The 18,040-nt window shown below is 39.6% G+C and overlaps 1 long non-coding RNA gene across 1 annotated transcript in view; it reads left to right on the top strand.

Moving 5' to 3' along the window:
- The window catches only part of LOC108263764 (uncharacterized), a 55,930-nt gene extending 47,386 nt beyond the window's left edge, over positions 1-8,544 (top strand). The window contains exon 3 of the long non-coding RNA XR_006982220.2: positions 6,577-8,544. This is a non-coding gene — a long non-coding RNA (uncharacterized LOC108263764). The remainder of the gene's footprint in view (positions 1-6,576) is intronic.
- The last annotated feature ends 9,496 nt before the right edge of the window (positions 8,545-18,040 follow it).

Genomic DNA, 18,040 nt, shown 5'->3' with positions numbered 1-18,040 from the left:
TGCGTGGGTTTCCTCCTGGTTCACCAGTTTCCTCTAACCACCCAAAAACATGTCAATAGGTGGATTACCACCTAGGTACCCTAAATTGCCTTGTGGTGTAACTACATGTGTGAATGTGTGTGTGCATGGTGCACTGTCATGTGATTTAATAGGTGTGGAAACCCTAGGCTTCCATCCGATAGGATTTTTATTCATAAGGAAGTGATTACATTTTGACGATACCACTGAATCAGCCATAGCAAAATAAGATATGATATGATACGATGTTATTTGGCTTAGTAGTTATTTCTGCTAAAGGGGGCAATACTAGCTTCTGAGGCCAAGGGTGTACTTACTTTTTCCACAGAAGAACATCACATCTACTGATATTCCTGTTGAATAGATGATTGAAAAAGCCATGACCTTGTGGTTTTGTTTAAGTATATCAACTTCATTAATAAGCACTGTTTAAAGATCAAATGTTTGCTTGGCCAAATGGTTGCTTGTGCACTTTGTGGTCCTAAAGGGTCTTTCACACTGAGCGCGATTAAGCGATGCAAATGAACGGCACGTTGATGCGCTTGAATCGAAACAATTGATCCCTATGGAGCTATTCATACCGGGTGCGATCAATTGCGACGTGATAAAGTAAGATTTTTTTCCAACCAATGTGTCGATTTTTCCCCGTCACTGCGATGAAAAGGACCATCCAATAAGATTGAGCTTTAGATCACGTGCCCAGATTCGCTGCACAAAAGGGCCAGATTGGTGGTGCTATAGCACAGAAAGCTGTTTTGAAAACCAGTGTAAATACCAAAAAAATGTATTCTGGAAAAGAGAAGAAAACGGATGTTGCGTTCTTGTTATCATTGGTGTATGAGAACAGAGATAAAAGTCATAGTGAAATCCATTTTCTTTCTATTTCTGTGCTTTAAGTGATTCTTCTTCTCAGTGGTCGAAGACAATAGGACAATCAGCTGAACAATGGGTTGTGCCACCTAGTGGGCAGGCGTAAAATGCATTCTCGGTCAGCGCCACCTATCGTGCAGGAGTGAATTAGCCGAAGGCGATCAAACATTTCGTGTTTGGTGTGAAAGCACCGTTTTTCTGCGATTCGCTTTGCTTTATCACGTTGCGCTCAGTGTGAAAGAGCCTTAAACTGATGACACACACACACACACACACACACACACACACACACACACACACACATGCACTCACAATCAAAAATTGTCTATGTGTATTTATAGATTTCATGAGGTCTTGGTGGTAGAGAGAAATCAATAGTTTACCTTTTGTTTTTACTTTTTTAACAGATTTTACATCATTTTAATTCACCTGGAAAAATGGGTTGGGGAAAGAGAAAATCGACTTGATAATTTGGTGATCTTACAATATACAGGTAACCCATGCTTGGTAGATGAGCACATGGTCCTGGTTTACAGAAACAGGTATATAAATAACAGGAATGCATAAAGATTTTTTTTTTTCAGAATCACTGAAAAAGGGTTTATTGTGTTTGATGTGGGGTCACTCAAAGCGAGAGAGAGAGAGAGAGAGAGAGAGAGAGAGAGAGAGAGAGAGAGAGAGAGAGAGAGAGAGAGAGAGAGAGAGAGAGAGAGAGATCTGTCTCAAATCAACCCGCTTGTTGAGTTTGTTTGTTGAGCCACCCAGTGTCATACCTAAGATTAAATCATGAAGGATGTGGTTGGACATCTAATTTTACAAAAACAAATTCTCTGAAAGGCCATGTTTACAGTAGGCCAAAGTTGGGAAGTTGGCGGGGGGTAGCGAGTAAAGTGGAGGCAAAAAGAAGCTTATTAATTCACCACTATATTTAAACCAGCGTTACATCTGGGAATTACATACTGTGGAATATGGAGTTGTTTATTCACATTTGTGTCTGTGTGCCTGTGTGCAATGTGTTTATCTCGAATGCTATCTCAAGACATTTGTCCGGTCCCCTTGAGGATATTGAATGTATGTTTTTTTTTAAAAATTTTTTTTACAAATCTTTTTCTTTTTTTTAAATATAAAAAATCCAAACAAAAAACCCAATAAACTAAAGGAGCAAAAAGATGACATTTTATGCTACTGAGGTTAAGATTAGGGTTAAGTTTAGATGTAATAATGATGCATATCATTATTTAGCTACAGTAACACACCAATGAAAATATTCTACATAAGGTCAGGATGACATTTTCTTAAAAGGTGCAAGAAACTGATTGAACACTTTTACATATTTTGTCTCCTCTCAGTCCTTCAACTGTATCCCTGCCACTTTGTCTTGCCTTTCCCACTAAATCTTCACATTTTTTTTCTTCTCTCAATAGTATCTCTATGGTCAGCAAGTTGGTTTGTGCATAGTGGCAGTTATTGAGTTAAAAGATTGGCAAACAGCAGAGATAAATATTGACCCAAAGCATTAGCTAGGAGAGAGGCGTACAGAAGTGAAGGCCAGCTTCACTCACTATGTGAGAAGTGTCTGTCTCATAGACTTGGGCTTGACACCTGAGTGCCTGACACCTTGTCATCAGAAAATGAATGTGTGATTCTCTCTCTCTCTCTCTCTCTCTCTCTCTCTCTCTCTCTTTGGATCTTTGTTTAATCTGTAAATAAAAAATGTCTTGAATCACTTGACAAAGATTTGATTGAAAACTGAGGTTTAACTACAGTGGATGCACCCTGGACTGCATACTCCTGAGAAACTAGAATCGCTTACCAACCATTTCTACTTCTTTGAATCAAGGGTGTATGTGTGTGTTTCTTGCATGGCTGCTTATATACGCCCCACTTCTAATGAGTAGTTACCTGATCTTGCTGTCAGTCAACGCTCCCACCCTCTCCTGCCTCCAACCCACCACCTGTCAATCACCTCCCCATGAGGTAAATGTGCTCACTCGAAATGTAGACCACAGCTCAGGAGATAATGACAGGGTGGATCAGGTAGCAGGCAAACACACACACACACACACACACACACACACACGCACGCACACACACACACACACACACACACACACACACACACACACACACACACACAAGCTCACAGATCTTTACCATGTTCTTGTACCCCAAAGCATGCTAGCAATCAATCCACATAAACTCAAAGGAGTGGATTTTCAGACACAAATGAACCCCTGTCAGGTTGAAATGACATGGTTAGTGGTCATTTTCCATTAAAATGCGTTACAGGCTGAGGCTGAATTAGATTAGGACCGTTAGGTACACTTCATCCACTGCGATAATTCAATGCCTTGCTAAAGCACCATGACTTCATGAAGTATTCAGTCTGATTCCTACAGGTTCTCGAGGTCTCCATGTCCTGCTTCTCTCCTACAGTATATGCAGTATAAAAAAGTATTGCTTGATCAATGAAGATTGTGAAGCATCTTTTACTTTCCATTCCTTACTGTCTTATATATTCCCTTTATGTTTTGTTTTACACATACACACATGGACAGGTTTCTACTAGTCAAGAGTGTTTGAGTTCATTGCCAGCCTTTCTCCTATGATTAGTGTCTATACACATACACTCCACCTTCCCCAATCATCAAACTTACTGATTTGCACAATTTCGCCTAATCCCTCCTCTGCCATGGCCGCTCACTTCTCAAATAGCTGTTCCTCTGAGACACAAGAGAAGGAAATGGCATACAAGGCAATTCGAGAATTTTCAAAAGCTGCAAACCATTTCCAGGTTATAAGAACATCCTGAGAGCAGAGCAGAATTTAATTGAGGAAATATTTTTTTTTACTAACATGCAGGCAGAGAACCACAGAATTATACACACATTCACGCGAAGTACGTTGCTTTGGGCATATTATCCTTTCAATGTGGCGATTGTTTCTGTAATGCATTTCACTTGGCTTCACAAGTCTAGCTTTCTCAAAAGTAAACACATTTGAAAAATTCTTTTGAAGAACAACCATTGCCTGAAGGGAATTACCACTTTATTTCCTTTGTTTCCATTTTTTTAATCACTCATAATAACCTGAGGCAAAATTCATCTTTGAAGCAGATTTTTGACTTGGAAGGAAAATAAAGTGGTGAGAAGCCTTGAAGGTAAAAGCACAATAATCATAACATATAGACATATACACATATATATGACTCCGACAGAGATTTTTTCAATAGATGAATGAACTTGAGTAGCTTTTTAAGATGCGGTTCTTGTTTTAATTCTTCAAACAGGGGTTGGTGTGGTGAATTCGAATTCGAGGATAAATCAGAGGTTTATTCTTCCGTAACAAGCAAAATGCTGTGCAAGGGAAAAGAATAAGACAGGCTGTGGAAAGAATAAAACAGGAAGTGATTTGTCTCAAAAAATATTCAGATCTATGTATTTAAATAGTAAATTGGGAAAAAATAAAAAAAGACCAAAAAAACCCCCATCATATTGTACTTGCTTATACTCTATATTGTATTTTTCTTACAGACACATATGTCCACTTTTTTTTTTTTTTTTTAACTTTCTATTGTAATTGTTATCAGATATAATTGTAAGATGGCAAGGATTTTTTTTTGGAGGGGATATTCCTAACCACTGAGTGCTGAGTGTGGTTAAACTAAACACTGCAGGAGTATTACCATCAGTACCCACGGTTTTAGTACTGCATTTATAGTGCAGTTTATAGCACTGCATCATTACAGTGCCAGATGCCTTAATTTCATTCACTATTTAAGCATTATACAGTGGATATATACTATACAGTATAAGTATACTGTATACAGTAAGTATATACGGTATATAAGGAATATATACTTAGTCTCTCTCTCTGTGTGTGTGTGTGTGTGTGTGTGTGTGTGTGTGTGTGTGTGTGTGTGTGTGTGTTTGTGTGTGTGTTTTCATTTGTCATGCGCCCACCTTTATCTGACATACCTGAAGCATAGGCTGGCACAGTAATGAAACCTGGAGGACTGAAGGCAATATTCCTTCAGTGTTAAGTATTAGTTATATTTAAGGGGAAGAACACAAGTTGACACTTTCTAAATGTTCAAACCAGTTGGTTTCAATTTTGACAGTTGAATCATGGCCATCGATGGGTATATGGGTATATATCGTTGCGTATCTTCATGGCAACAGTAATCAGTACATAAACTGAAGCAAGTTAGCTTCTTTCCAAGAAGCAGGATGCTGCCTCTTCCCAGAACATCTGGCAACTCTAGCTTGAGTTATAAGAACTCACAATGTGCCTGGTTATAAAAATAAGGCATGGACTATTAGTTTTGAACTATTTCTACGAATTATTAAAGAATTATGAGACATAAGACAGTTGGATGCTGAGAACATAAAAAGACACAAAACTTTCAGTAGACCAACTGTTAAACACATATGCACAAATACACACACAAATAAATATATAAATACACACACAGTCCAAGCTTGCAGCACCAGCACACTGGCTATGCAATCATGTGTCTCAAAAACTCTGATACAGCTCTCCATTACCCTAATATGAAAATTACAACCATCTGAAACATCTCTTAAGGTTGAACCATAAACGGCTGGCAAGCGTACCACATCATTGCCTCGACTGTTCAGTCCTTTATTCTACCTCCAGATTAGGCACTTCAAGGCTTGCCAAGGAAAACACAACCAGCAGAGCTGATTCGGCCTGTGCACTTGCAAATGTTGCTGTTGCGCTCGTTTGCTTTTTCTTTCCACTTAATCTATTTGTTTTGTTTTTTTCCTCTGTGAATGGAAATTTTGAGGTTGATTGGCTTTGCCTGTTCTGCTCCAACAGTTTGAATGAAAAGTGGGAAAGGGACATGGTTGGGTTATGGAGCTTAGCATACGGAACTGATTACCCATCACCATGCTTAGACGTCCTTGAACAGTCTCCTACCCTTTTACCCTAGCTTCATAGCACAATCGCTACACATATACAAATGCCACACATACATTACATTTTTCCCAAATGCATAGCTATGTGGAAACACACACTCACACATTCACTTTAGTTAGAGGCTTGACCGCTGTCAATGTTTCAGTCCCAGTACTTCCACTTTCTTTTGGATTCCTCACATGCCAGGCCACTGTTCCCCTCCTCAGTGTCAAACATAAAGGCAGTGTTTCTATGCATCTTTCTAGCCAGGGTACTCACATTACCGTGTGCCTTGCTAAATTGTGGAAACAGAACCAAGTCTTGGCTGCTTCAGTACATCTGTGACAAGGTCTTCAATGGCAAAATAACTTGGGCTGACAGTAATTGATTTGTGGCGCAACACACATGTGGCTGGTGCTGTGATTGTAAATGTTGGAATTGTTTTTTAATGGGTCGGCTTTTCAAACAGGCATCATTAAAGTTCATGTTTTGTTTTTGCTCAGAAGAAGGCAGCCATGGAAACGACTGTATTACTCTACACATGAGAAGGGAATCATGCTATATTTGTTCTGCCATAAACATTAAAGCATTTTTATCACACTTAATCTACTTTCCATTTGTTAGCACATGTTCTCAATGAAGGTTGTCAGAAGATTTATTTATTTTTATTTTATCTGCATGCATTTTTGGTTGGCTTGCTATGTCCAGAAAATCTCTTTGCTGTCTAGATTAGGCCGTGTAAAAGTTTTTTTTTTTTTTTTACAGAACAGTGACTGACCCTCACACATGGCCTTATTTTCTCTGCAGCATCTGAGCCTCTCCTCCTGTCCAAACACACTGGTTCTCCCTCTGGGACAACTGCTTACTCTCAACAGATGTGGGAATGTTGTTCAGCATTTCATCTCTGAATAAAGTAATTACATGCATTAATTATGAATATATAAGTGTCTCACATAGATCATGCCACCCTACTCTGGGATGCTAGTTTTGTTTTACTTCCAAGTTTTAATCACAGTTTCCTGTCTGACTGTTCATTAAAAGCAATTTACACTCACCAAAACTTTATTAAGAACACATGTACACTTACAGTACTCATTCATGCATTTATCTAATCAGCCAATCATGTGGAAGCAGTACAATGCAAAATCTTATGCAGATACAGGCCAGCAGCTTCAGGTAATGTTCACATCTCAGTGATTTTAACCATGGCATGATTGTTGGTGCTAGATGGGCTGGTTTGAGTATTTCTATAACTAGGATCTCTTGAGATTTCCTGAGAGTCTGTAGAGCTTACTCAGAGTGGTGCAATAAAGTAAAAAACATCCAGTGAGCAGCAGTTCTACGGATGGAAATGCCTTGTTCATGAGATGAGAATGGCCAGACTGATTGTAGCTGACAGAAAGGCTACAGTAACTCAGATAACCACTCTGTACAACTGTGATCAACAGAAAAGTATCTCAGGATGCACATTGAACCTTGAGGAGGATGGGCTACAATAGCAGAAGACCACTTCGGGCTCTACTTCTGTCAGCCAAGATCAGAAAGCTGAGGCTGCAGTGGCTACAGGCACACCAAAAATGGACAGAAAAAACCTTATCTGTTGAATCTCAATTTCTGCTGAGGCACACAGATGGTAAGGTCATAATTTGGTGCCAACAGCATGAATCCATGGACAACCTGCCTTGTGTCAACAGTCCAGGCTGGTTGAGATGGTGTAATAGGGTGGGGAATGTTTTCTTGGTACACCTTGGGCCAGTTAATACCAATCAATCTTGAATGCCACAGACTATTTGAGTATTGTTCCTGATCATGTGCATTCCTTCATGGCCACAATTTACCCATCTTCTAATACCTACTTCCAGCATGATAATGCACCATGTCACAAAGAAAAAGCTGTCTCAAACTGGTTTCATGATTGTGACAATGAGTTCAGTGTTCTTCAGTGGCCTTCCCAGTCACCGGATTGGAATTCAAAACCTTAATAGAACACCTTTGGGATGTGGTACAACGGGAGATTCACAGCATGAAAGTACACACCTTATGGAATCTACATGCTACAAAGAATTGCCTCTGTTTTGAGAGCAAAGGGAGGCCCTACCCAGTATTAGTTTAGTGTTCCTAATTAAGTGTTCTGTGAGTGTATGTAATATTTACATAGTGCAAAGGAAGTTACTAAAATACCATTTAAACCAAAGTGTTTATTTGATCAAAGACCATAGTGTGTGTGTGTGTGTGTGTGTGTGTGTGTGTGTGTGTGTGTGTGTGTGTGTGTGTGTGTGTGTGTGTGTGTGTGTATGTGTGTGGGTGTGTGCGTACCAATATTATCCCATTGATGTGGAATAAAACTGATAATGGGAACTCCAAACAATCATCCAACTGGGAATTTCCACTGTAGATCTCTAACACCAGTGGGAAAGCAAAAGCTGTGTTGGACTCAGGTGAGTGTCATATAAATAGATTTAGCATGAGGGCATATGAAAATAGCAGTCCAGAAAACATTGACTCTTATTTTCCTCGAGCATTAGTAGTTTTGTGGGCAGTGCTTTATATGATTTAAAGACATTCAGGGGTCATTTTACCTCAGGCTTTATTTACATTCAACATTTTATTGTAAACCACTCTGTGGCTTTTAAGGTTGTGTGAATGCCCTGATTGCCTTAGATTATTTCTCAGCTTGTTGTGTTTTTGCTGGCAATGTTTGGAGTTTATAATGCATAGAATAGAACCATTAAAGTGTAGCTCCTTCATTTTCTTGTGGAACAATATGGATTAATTAACTACTGTTGAAATTATAACCAGCAATATTATATATACAATCCATCTGAAACATCTTTATTTTTTTCAGTATTCTTTATAGATGATATTTTGTTCTACATATTTTTATATTACAAATGTATTTTGATTCTGTTTGTGGTTAGTCTTAATCAGATCAGTCACACATATTTATTACCAGGGTCACAACCCGGCCTGGGCATTCAGGGCTGTAGCCCCGAAGATTTTTTTCTTTAGTCCCGAATAACAGACAGGTTTACAGGCAAATACTTGGAAATACTCATGTCTTATTGGTTTACAGGTCTCAATTCTGCCATACACTAGCTCACAGTCAGTGTGAGGAAAAATAGATATACGTTGATTTTATTTTTTTTTAAACAAGTAAATGGGTTGAAACTGAAATACTAACATCCCCTCATGCTGAGCAGGAAAACAAGGTGTGTAAATGTCTATATGAGTTTGTAAATATGCATAAGTTCAGATAAATGATATGAGCAGAGCATATTGAAGGCTAATGTACTTTGCATAGCACTGGAGCAGCTAAACCCATACAGTGAAAGCTTAGTTGTGCCTCCCCTTGTCTAGCAACATCAAACTAGCCTAATATCATGTTAGATAGCCAAAATGTTTGACATTTTATTGGTTTGGTAGTCCTGGTGATAACAGGCATGGCAAGTTTTATGATAAATCCATCTTTTTGTCCAGTTTTCACATTTTTAAGCAATTAGCCCTTGTAAGCAAGAAAAAATGCATGCAAACAGTCTATTTAGAAGTACTTTTTAAAAAGTTTTATTGATGGAGAAGATTAACAGTTAACAATGATTAACAGTTCAGCTATTTATAGCCCCTATTTTTAGACATTTATACTGAAAACATTTTATTCTGTGGGGGACACGGTGGCTTATTGGTTAGCATGTTCGCCTCACACCTCCAGGGTTGAGGATTCGAGTTTGCATGTTCTCCCTGTGCTTCAGGGGTTTCTTCCAGGTACTCAGGTTTCCTCCCCAGTCCAAAGACATGCAGTGTAGGTTGATTGGCAAGTCCTGAATGTGTGTGAATGTGTGTGTGTGTGTGATTGTGCCCTGTGATGGATTGGCCAGGGTGTCCCCCACCTTGTTCAGGGTGTCCCCCACCTTGTGCCCCATGCTCCCTTGGATAGGTTCCAGGTTCCCTGCGACCCAGTAAGGATAAGACGTAGAGAAAATGAATGGAGGGACATTTTATTCTATGTTAGTGAAGTGCTTCAGGCTATTAACATTTAACATTAGTACAGTCTAACTGTTTAAAAGGTCTTTGGATGAAAAAATGTGCCAAATAATAGGCCGTCCTTTGACTGTAAGTGTGTGTACTAATGAGGCTTCTTTGAGGAAGCTGGATGAAAATGATGTATTCAGCAGGTTTGGCTTGTTCCTGTATTTTATACCTCACCTAGCCCTCCAAGCAGGTGTGTACACACCCAGATTCTGCCTTTACATGATTAAGTAGCTAATCAAGGTAAACATGTTTGCACTGGCAAAACATGTTTCAGCATCCTGCTTGTATTGGTCTTCAAGCAAAAAAGAAGAAATGATATAACACCACCACAGAAAAGGAATACAAAAGATATCATGTGGAGGACTTTTCATGTTTCAAGAAACGAGGGACATTTATGTTCAACTGGTCCTCATTTCTCTTTCTCACACTCTACTTGCTCATATTTTGGCCAATCAGACAAAGCTCTCTTGTAGTCAAGAGGGAAAAACATAGGCTAATCCTTCTTGATTGTGGGATGGGCTTTTCCTACAACCCCTGGGTCATCAGAGGGCCAATTCACTCTCGTTTTCTTTCTCCTTCTCCTTCCTCATGAACATGGTTTAGTATTGGTACTCAGAAATGAGTTCAAATTCAGTGGACACAACAAAAGATTAATTGATGGAGGGTCTTTGATCAGGAGCGGCAACTATAGTTGAAAAATTCATGCCAATGAACAGCGATCAAAAAGGGTACAATGACAAGAGGTAGGGGTCAAACAGGTCCAGCAGTAAATCTGTATTCCACACACTCAGAAGAGAGTGTAGTTATGCCCTCCTGGGCAGTAATCAGGAAAATAGGACACAGGATTAAATGAACTTGAACAAGGATTAATAGGGAACAAGAAGGGAGAAAAAAAACAAAGGTTGCAGTTGCCTGACTGGGTTGGAGCTGTGCTTTGAGGCACCAAATTTAGCCACAGCATGTATCCTGAATGTGTCCCAGTGCATTCAGGATGGAAATTGTTCAATTGAGTGTACTTTTAGAAAATAGTTTTTATACCATTGGGATATACACTAGCAGGGAACATTTGGACACACCTTTTCACATAAGGTTTTTCTTCATTTTTCAGTATTTTCTACCACTTTAGAATAATAATAAACACATTAACACTATGAAATAACACATTTGGGATTATTGGAGTCAGATATTTGTGTAATGAATTGATACACATATTTAACCTTCTTGTGCTCTAATTTCTATTACTGGTTTTAGGTTGAACATATTGTTATACATATCAAAATGATTCTGCATTTTAAGTTGTTCACGTCAAATTTCTAGATGCTTTTTCCAAGGATCAAAATGAAAATGACTTGATTGGGAGTTTACTTTTACGCAAATAAGCAAATACTATATGCAGGGAACAAATTTCTTTTAGGAGCAAATTTCAACCAAAAGTTATTCATTTTCTATAAGACAAAGAAAAATATATATTCAGTCTAGTGTGTCAAAACTGGTAGGACCTGGTAGTGTATTTATAACTGTTCAGTTACGTGAGTGTGTATTGCTCCTGTTCTGCTGTGAGGCAGACAGGATGTTCCCAGGCTGTAGCAACAGGCAGCTGGAGGCTGGAGAGATGCCAAGTCAAACCTGTTACCACTAGACAGAAGGCAGCCAAGCTGCACTGGAAAACACTCATGTCTGTACTTCCTAAGAGAGAGAGAGAGAGAGAGAGAGAGAGAGAGAGAGAGAGAGAGAGAGAGAGAGAAAGCACCAGATAAGTATACTGATGATAGAGGACAAAAACAGACAGATCCTCTCACATCAGACAACAGCTCCATGGAGGAGGGTAAGCCTGGGAGAGTGACCGAGAAATAGGAGAAAGCATTTCCTTCATGTCGACAGGCTGCCAAGCTTCTTTCATTCTCTTGGCCCTTATCCCTCCTTCCTCCCCCTCTCCTCCTCCACATCTCAGAGTGGGAGTGAGGGACACAGACCCCATATGGAAGCCATTAACCCAGGCATCTGAGACTCATCATGTCGGGGAATGTTTACCGAGATGTGTGCTGTGATGTCAGAGAGCGGCTGTGGAGCACAGGCTGCAAAGTGCTGTGTCAGGATGGGGGAGGGGGGAGGGGGGTAGAATGGGGTAGTAGGAATTAGGGAGGGGGACAACAAAATGCTGAGCCTCCAGTTTTTTCACCACACCATAAATTACCGCAATCCCTGATGGAAAACATTCACGCAAAGCCAGGCCGCAGGACCTACAAATGCTCTCGAAATACTGTGTGCAGTTATACATGTTTTTCCAATTAAAATCCGACAGTAACACCACCATTGAAGTTCCACCCAAAGACATGAGCCCTAGAGCAGATGCTATGAGATTGATGCTGGTTTTGTTATAAATTCTTGAATTATGCCTTAATGGACTTGTCAGTTACAAAAAATAGACCCAGCCTATTGAATAACAACAGCGGAAGATCCCCACCCCCATATTACCTTATCATGGCATACAATTTTCATCTCAATGCTCCAGCAGCCTGTATGCACAGACCTGCAAGTACCAGGGCCTTGCTTTATGAGGCTTGATAGCATCAGCCCCAGCATGGCCCTCATAGCCTGTGTCCAACACACCTAAATATAAACTGTTCCCAAAGCACCAGCTAACAAAGGACACACCACCATCAGGAAAAAGGAGGGATCTGACTCTCTTAGTGGCTCTGCAACAACAGGAAACACATGTATGTAGCAGGGTGACAGAGACGTGAACCCAGAGACCGAACCCAATGGGGCAGGTCAAAGTGGAGCTACGGAATGGACATCACTTCCCCTTCCTGTAGCAGTGTGGCTGGAACTGACCACAGGAAAACCATGGGGCAGGAGGGATGCAGCAGAGGAAAAGGTGCAGGGAGTATTGACCAGGTGAAGGGAAGCAGACAGGTTTATCTCCCACAGTATAACATCCTATCTGAGCTCAGGATGGGAACTGTGGGGATGTTGCCATGGACATAGTGAAAAGGAAGGTCCCACAACATGACCTGTGGCATTGCCATTATCAGTCTAACTATTAGTGTGGGGTGGAACAGATTTATACTGTATTTTTAAAGGTCACTGTATATTGTGCTTCCTCATTTGTGTGTCTTTTGCAGGAGTCAGGGATGAATGAGTGAGGTATTCATTTCAATGACCTATTATTATTAGTTGTATGGCCTTGTACTTCTTGTAATCTTCTGAGTCACCTAGAAGATTAGGATCCATATATTTTTCCCCCAATATTTAATTTTTTTTTTTTTTTTTTTTAACGTTATATTCACACTTTACTCTAGAAAGGCTTATTGTGTCAGTTTGTGTAGACCTTAGCTGCTGTAACTCATAAGTCTACCTTAAGCCCTGTCAACATTAATGGAATAAACCAGGTAGCTGAAAACCAAACTTTAGCTGTCGGCATGCCATAGATAGAGTCACTTTCCATTTTGGGCCAAAATTCAGAGTTCTCACTGGAGTATTTTACTATGAAATTGAATTAAATAATGTTTATATTTTATACATGTGTATTCTTAGAATCATATGGAAAGAAGTGTCATGTGTGTTTTTTCTTGAACACCTCTGTACTTCCAAGTCAACCTCCAAACAAAGATGAACAACAGCACAGTTCTGCCATAATAGAAGGCCTGAACCTGAATGTGTGTGAACAATCTATCAGGCCTGTGTGTTATTGAGTTCTGCCAGTGGAAGCATTAAGTGTTTTGAGAACTTCAATGGCCCTAAACATCAAAACTCTTTGTATGATGGCCAGAAATGGCACTACTCCTTTGCCTTGCTCAGTCATAAATATGACATAAAGAGACAGAAGGGGTTTAGTCTGTTTCCCTACTGAGTTTTGAAAAAGATAATCTCCTGCCTATTCTGAACACTAAACACCCTGCCAAAGTCAATGTTTTTGCAGAACAGTAGATGAAAGTCGTCCAGAGGGTTAGAGGGAAGTCGCCATGCTTCCTGACCTATAAAAGGGGAAAAAACAACACACAATCACCTAGGTAGGGGTTAGTGAACAAAAATTTTGTCTACGTTTACCTCAGACATCAATAGCAGTGCCGATAATATTATGCGTCAGGCAAGCATGTCTGCTTCCCTACCTGCTTGTTGCGGGCAAGCAGTATGCTGACATGCAGAGGACTAACTTTATGTACAATGTTTTGTCACGTAGGACTTGTTGGAACTTGAACGTAATCAGTGTTGGCCAAAAACAACACACAGTGGAAGGCAGTGGGTGAGGCTTGTTAGTCACATGCCTGCAGGTGTGATGGGAGATTAAGTATGCTACTCCTAACTTTCAGAACCACTTCAGGGACTTTCTAGCCACAATGATTGATTTAAGATCTGCATTCAATATAGCGAAATCATTATTCAAAATGTAACTGGACTGAGGTTATTGACTTTGGAAGTATAATGAAGGCTCTAAAAAAAGCTGTAATGTTACATTGTACAGAAACACCAGAAGTTGTTCTTGCATTGCCTTGTAAATTGGGAAAAATGGCCTCGCTCACTCCATGTGAAGTCAAACCAGGGAGACTAAATGTAGCTGCACTGTTAGACATTACAGAAAGAATTGATGCAAATGTTAGACAAATTTATTATGTTTCTTGTCTTCTCTAAAACTAGTTTTCTTTCAATCCCCCCAGCTGTTGTCTCCTTGGATGGGTTTCCAGTACTGCGTTATTCTGAGAGCAGTGAAAATAAACACATGCCTTGGGAATCAACATGCATCCAAGAGCAATTAATCTGTGTAGCAATCTCACCGTTATATAAGACCACTTGCTTGTGGAATTCACATGACCGTTTATTTTACTTGATTGCCTCAGATGTGTTTTAGTTGCACAGGCTTCATTAACCAGGATAGTGAGGTTTAACTGGCTACCTGTATGCCCATACGGGAACAACACTATGTTACTATTTGGCTTCTAGTTATGGATCTCTAGTGTTGGATCATGTCATGGGTATGTGACTTAAGTGAATGATTGTGCCATCTCATGAAACTCAGACCTATTTCTCGTTTCAAAAACAAAAGTTAAAATCTTTCCACTCTTTAAACTCTCTTAAAATTAGGTTGGATAAGTCCACGCTACGTCAGTGTAATAACCATTCCTTGAATCCACATACAGGAGGTATGGTCAGATTTTTTTTGCCCCAGTTTAAACAGTAAAATCAGAATATTATTCCCATGTCTGATGTGCATCTAATGTTTAACTAAACAACAAACACTTAAAAAAACAACAAAAGAGATCTTTACTATTCCAGTTTGGATCTCATTCAGATACTGACATGGGCATTTCACATGGGCAAAGACCATATCTCCACAGCTAAATCTGATCAGATAAAGAACAAAAACAAATTTGAACGGACCATTTTACTCCACTGAAACCTGATCTGTTTCCTGGTCTGATGGGAATCAAATCTTGAATAACTGACAGATATCTGGTTTTGGAACTTGTTGCCCTGCTGTTTCAAATAACGCTATAATTACAGTGCGCAAAAAGCTCTGTTTTTGCACAGGTTTTTTTGTTGCTCTGTGAAGTGAGTAAACTAGACTGTGGATAGTATAGGCTATAAACTGCAGCATGCTGTGTGACATTGCATTTGTCAATTATGAGTTGACCTTTAAACATAACAACATAACTTGAGCCAAGGTACACAGCCATGAACATATTTTTAATGTCATTTCAAAGCAGAGATAGATACCAAGATAATTTTCAGAAAAAGAGAAGAAAAATTGACTCTAGTGTTTATAACCAAGACACAAGACTGAAACAAAAGCTGATAAGAGAGGGAGAGAGAGAGAGGGAGAGAGAGAGAGAGAGAGAGAGAGAGAGACAGAGACAGAGACAGAGACAGAGAGAGAGACCCTGCTGCTCCCTAGGAGTCTTGGCTAAGAAATCCTGTCCAACATACCTTTGAACACAACAGCTGGACCACTTAGCTTGGGCCACATCCGGATTCCTGCACGATTAGCACGCCTGTGTTCCCAGTGCATCTTTCAGGGTGTTTATAATGACATCAGGGGCTAAGCAATAATACATGTCAGCATGAAAAAGTCATAACTACATTAGCAATGTGTGTAATTAAGGACACTTTATCATCTAATTCCTATGAGATCTTCTTTGTCTCGATTCAGTTCCTGTATACCTCTACCCGTGGCTGTCTTAGTCCCTGTTTTCACTTCTCCACACACTGTCTAGGTCTTAGCTGGGGAACAAGTTAATGCTTTGGTCCTTAGTCCTAGAGGTCAGCACACTCTAATGGGAAGTGATAGGAAAGGGGAGGTATGTGTATATGCGCATTTCCACTCTAAGATGGCATTGATTGTGCTGAGATTGCTGGGTTTGTGGATTGAAAAAAAAAAAAAAGCCAACCCTAAAATGTCTCTCTCTCATACTGAAACTCACATCTGCAGCTTCTCACTCTTTCCACTGCTGGCTTTGATGAACAATGACATGTGCTGGGCTGACCAAGCACCCAATCAGTGCAGAGATGTGGTAGAGAGCTTTGGCGTGTGAGTATGTTTGTATGTCTGAATAGGGGATGTTCTTGGCTCAGAAGCAATTAGAGATCAGATGTTTTACTCCACCAAGGACATGTTTAAACTCCTTGCAGTTGACTTGTGGTAGATGTAAGGAAATCAGAACTCCTTGAAGTTTGTGAGAAAATGTAAGCAGCAAAGGCCCTCATCTTCTCTCTTAGTTCCTGTTTTTCTTCTTGGTCAAGTTTTTGAAATGTAAGGTATTAAAACAAGTACCCACAGACTATATTTGAGGTTTTATGTTAACATCAAGGCCACAAACAGGATTTCAGGCATAACCAGTGTTAGTCCCAGAATTGATGTTTCTAAAACACTAAATAAGGGTTTGATTATGTTGTCCGCCTCGCCCTGAATACAGGAAGCACGACTACACAGTACAAAAACTGTTTACTTGTGTTGCAAGCAGGCATAGAAATAAAATTGCTGCCATTATATTTCAATGAGTTATATGTAACTAATTTTGCATAGAAAAGCTATATTCAAATTATCATCATTTTAATGGAATGTATTTTTTTTTTTTTTTGCCTCAACTAGATGTAAAACACCATGATTTTTCACAAAAGCCCATGTCTGTATGTGATCATTCATTTCACAGCTGACCTTCACTGATGCAGCACTAAGCCTTTGTCTCTCCATGGCCATGACTATATGATGTTACAAGAAACTTTCGGGGCTATAACGGCTGGAGGACCTCCGTGGTGTTGTTGTGTGATAGTGGAGTCATTATTAGAGGATTAGCTAAGGGGATCATGGGCTTACCCAGCAGGCAGCTGTGCACTCAGAATCCTGCCCATAAACAGACTGTGAGAACCAACTTCTCACCAGTCGGCCTTCAGTATTTTAACAGGCTGCTGTTTAGTCTAGCCTGGCGGGCAACAGCAATTACAGCTCATCCAAATTAGAAACCGTCATTTATCAGTAACTGCATAAGTTATATACTAAAGTGAAATTGTGCAGTTATTTAAGTAGTAACATAATAACATGGACGTATATGTCTATTAATACTTTGGTAAGTGAAAAGGAAATAGAATATGTAAGGATGATCGATGCTATAAAATTTTCTTCTGTATTAATTGCTGCTTTTTTGATATTACAGGGAATTATTGACAAGTCTTGTTGTGGGCAGTCAGATGAAAAATAATTTTAAATAATATTTACTCTGTTCTCAGGCACTCTGAAAGTAGCTTTGTTCAATTACCTTTATTCTGGTTACTTAGGGGCTGTTTACACGACAATGTTTTCAAATAAAAATGGAAAAATTTATAAAACAGCGTTTTGGGGCCTGAAAACACAAACTGAAACGGGTTTCAAAGTGCAAATTTTTGAAAACAGTGCCGTTATTGTCTCCGTGTAAACATACAAAAAGAAGAATTTATGAAAACGATATTGTCATTCGAACATGTATTACGTGTTCAGTCTATAGACATGTATGCGAGTACTTCAAAAGAACGCGCGAGACATTCAAAATTACACAATCGGACTACAGACTGTGTTTGCCCTGCTCAAGGTTTTTAGTTTATTGATGTTTCTCCAGCAAAGTGTAGATTTACTGCATCAGTACTTCGACCAGCGGAAACACATTTGTTACATACACCACATTATTAACCTACATCTATGCCGACAAAGGGTATTCAAAATCTTCCAATTATC

The sequence above is a fragment of the Ictalurus punctatus genome, chromosome 3, assembly GCF_001660625.3.
Source record: "Ictalurus punctatus breed USDA103 chromosome 3, Coco_2.0, whole genome shotgun sequence".
NCBI lineage: Eukaryota > Metazoa > Chordata > Actinopteri > Siluriformes > Ictaluridae > Ictalurus > Ictalurus punctatus.
This window is presented reverse-complemented; position numbering and strand designations above follow the sequence as displayed.